Source organism: Bos javanicus, chromosome 23, assembly GCF_032452875.1.
Source record: "Bos javanicus breed banteng chromosome 23, ARS-OSU_banteng_1.0, whole genome shotgun sequence".
In the NCBI taxonomy this organism is placed as follows: Eukaryota; Metazoa; Chordata; class Mammalia; order Artiodactyla; family Bovidae; genus Bos; species Bos javanicus.
Window position 1 is genome coordinate 32,079,357 of NC_083890.1, and position 3,930 is coordinate 32,083,286.

A 3,930-nucleotide genomic window follows, 5' to 3' on the forward strand; every position below is an offset into this window, starting at 1 on the left:
TATGTGAGAAAAATTGTCTGAGCCTTGGAAGCAAGGCTAAGATGGACTGGAATGGGTGAATTTAACTAAGATGACCATTATATCTACTACTGTGGGCAAGAATCCCTTAGAAGAAATTTCAGTAGCCATCATAGTCAACAAAAGAGTCCGAAATGCAGTACTTGGATGCAATCTCAAAAACGACAGAATGATCCGTGTTCATTTCCAAGGCAAACCATTCAATATCACAGTAATCCAAGTCTATGCCCCGACCAGTAACGCTGAAGAAGGTAAACAGTTCTATGAAGACCTACAAGGCCTTCTAGAACTAACACCCAAAACAGATGTCCTTTTCATTATAGGGGACTGCAATGCAAAAGTAAGAAGTCAAGAAACACCTGGAGTAACAGGTAAATTTGGCCTTGGAGTACAGAATGAAGCAGGGCAAAGGATAATAGAGTTCTGCCAAGAGAACACACTGGTCATAGCAAACACCCTCTTTCAACAACACAAGAGAAGACTCTACACATGGACATCACCACATGGTTGACACCGAAATCACATTGATTATATCCTTTGCAGCCAAAGATGGAGAAGCTCTACACAGTCAGCAAAAACAAGACAGGGAGCTGACTGTGGCTCAGATCATGACCTCCTTATTGCCAAATTCAGACTGAAATTGAAGAAAGTGGAGAAAACCACTAGACCATTCAGATCAGATCAGATCAGATCAGTCGCTCAGTCATGTCCGACTCTTTGCGACCCCATGAATCGCAGCACGCTAGGCCTCCCTGTCCATCACCAACTCCCAGAGTTCACTCAGACTCACGTCCATCGAGTCAGTGATGCCATCCAGCCATCTCATCCTCTGTCGTCCCCTTCTCCTCCTGCCCCCAATCCCTCCCAGCATCAGAGTCTTTTCCAATGAGTCAACTCTTCGCATCAGGTGGCCAAAGTACTGGAGTTTCAGCTTCAGCATCATTTCCTCCAAAGAAATCCCAGGGCTGATCTCCTTCAAGATGGACTGGTTGGATCTCCTTGCAGTCCAAGGGACTCTCAAGAGTCTTCTCCAACACCACAGTTCAAAAGCATCAATTCTTTGGCTCTTGGCCTTCTTCACAGTCTAACTCTCACATCCATACATGACCACAGGAAAAACCATAGCCTTGACTAGACGAGCCTTTGTTGGCAAAATAATGTCTCTGCTTTTGAATATGCTGTCTAGGTTGGTCATAACTTTCCTTCCAAGGAGTAAGCGTCTTTTAATTTCATGGCTGCAGTACCATCTGCAGTGATTTTGGAGCCCTAAAAAATAAAGTCTGACACTGTTTCCACTGTTTCCCCATCTATTTCCCATGAATTGGTGGGACCGGATGCCATGATCTTTGTTTTCTGAATGTTGAGCTTTAAGCCAACTTTATCACTCTCCACTTTCACTTTCATCAAGAGGCTTTTGAGTTCCTCTTCACTTTCTGCCATAAGGGTGGTGTCATCTGCATATCTGAGGTTATTGATATTTCTCCCAGCAATCTTGATTCCAGCTTGTGCTTCTTCCAGTCCAGCGTTTCTCATGATGTACTCTGCATAGAAGTTAAATAAACAGGGTGACAATATATAGCCTTGACGAACTCCTTTTCCTATTTGGAACCAGTCTGTTGTTCCATGTCCAGTTCTAACTGTTGCTTCTTGACCTGCATACATATTTCTCAAGAGGCAGATCAGGTGGTCTGGTATTCCCATCTCTTGAAGAATTTTCCACAGTTTATTGTGATCCACACAGTCAAAGGCTTTGGCATAGTCAATAAAGCAGAAATAGATGCTTTTCTGGAATTCTCTTGCTTTTTCCATGATCCAGCGGATGTTGGCAATTTGATCTCTGGTTCCTCTGTCTTTTCTAAAACCAGCTTGAACATCAGGAAGTTCATGGTTCACATATTGGTGAAGCCTGGCTTGGAGAATTTTGAGCATTACTTTACTAGTGTGTAAGATGAGTGCAATTGTGCGGTAGTTTGAGCACTCTTTGGCATTGCCTTTCTTTGGGATTGGAATGAAAACTGACCTCTTCCACTGCTGAGTTTTCCAAATTTGCTGGCATATTGAGTGCAGCACTTTCACATATGACCTTAATCAAATTCCTTATGACCATACAATGGAAGTGAGAAATCGATTTAAGGTACTAGATCTGATAGAAAGAGTGCCTGATGAACCATGGATGGAGGTACATGACATTGTACAGGAGACAGGAATCAAGACCATCTCCATGGAAAAGAAATGCAAAAAAGCAAATGGCTGTCTGGGGAGGCCTTACAAATAGCTATGAAAAGAAGGGAAGTGAAAAGCAAAGGAGCAAAGGAAAGATATACCCATTTGAATACAGAGTTCCAAAGACTAGCAAGAAGAGATAAGAAAGGTTTCCTCAGGGATCAATGCAAAGAAATAGAGGAAAACAACAGAATGGGAAAGACTAGAGAAATCTCTTCAAGAAAATTAGAGATACCAAGGAAACATTTCATGCAAAGATGGGCTCAATAAAGGACAGAAATGGTAGGGACCTAACAGAAGCAGAAGATGTTAAGAAGAGTTGGCAAGAATACACAGAAGAACTTACAAAAAAGATCTTCACAACCCACATAATCACAATGGTGTGATCACTAACCTAGAGCCAGACATCCTGGAATGTGAAGTCAAGTTGGCCTTAGGAAGCATCACTACGAACAAAGCTAGTGGAGGTGATGGAATTCCAGTTGAGCTCTTTCAAATCCTGAAAGATGATGCTGTGAAAGTGCTGCACTCAATAGTCCAGCAAATTTGGAAAACTCAGCAGTGGCCACAGGACTGGAAAAGGTCAGTTTTCATTCCAATCCCAAAGAAAGGCAATGCCAAAGAATGCTCAAACTACCGCACAATTGCAGTCATCTCACACGCTAATAAAGTAATGCTCAAAATTCTCCAAGCCAGGCTTCAGCAATATGTGAACCGTGAGCTTCCTGATGTTCAAGCTGGTTTTAGAAAAGACAGAGGAACCAGAGATCAAATTGCCAACATCTGCTGGATCATGGAAAAAGCAAGAGAGTTCCAGAAAAGCATCTATTTCTGCTTTATTGACTATGCCAAAGCCTTTGACTGTGTGGATCACAATAAACTGTGGAAAATTCTGAAAGAGATAGGTATACCAGGCCACCTGACCTGCCTCTTGAGAAACCTGTATGCAGGTCAGGAAGCAACAGTTAGAACTGCAGATGGAACAATGGACTGGTTCCAGTTAGGAAAAGGAGTATGTCAAGGCTGTATATTGTCACCCTGCTTATTTAACTTATATGCAGAGTACATCATGAGCAGTGCTGGGCTGGAGGAAGCACAAGAGGGAATCAAGATGGCCAGGAGAAATATCAGTAACCTCAGATATGCAGATAACACCAGCCTTATGGCAGAAAGTGAAGAAAAACTAAAGAGCCTCTTGATGAAAGTGAAAGAGGAGAGTGAAGAAGTTGGCTGAAAGCACAACATTCAGAAAACTAAGATTATGGCATCTGGTCCCATTAGTTCATGGGAAATAGATGGGGAAACAGTGGAAACAGTGTCAGACTTTATTTTGGGGGGCTCCAAAATCACTGCAGATGGTGATTGCAGCCATGAAACTAAAAGACGCTTACTCCTTGGAAGGAAAGTTATGACCAAACCTAGATAGCATATTCAAAAGCAGAGACATTACTTTGCCAACAAAGGTCCATCTAGTCACATTTATGGTTTTTCCAGTGGTCATGTATGGATGTGAGAGTTGGACTGTGAAGAAAGCTGAGCACTGAAGAATTGATGCTTTTGAACCGTGGTGTTGGAGAAGACTCTTGAGAGTCCCTTGGACTGCATGGAGATCCAACCGGTCCATCCTAAAGGAGATTGGTCCTGGGTGTTCATTGGAAGGACTGATGTTGAAGCTGAAACTCCAATACT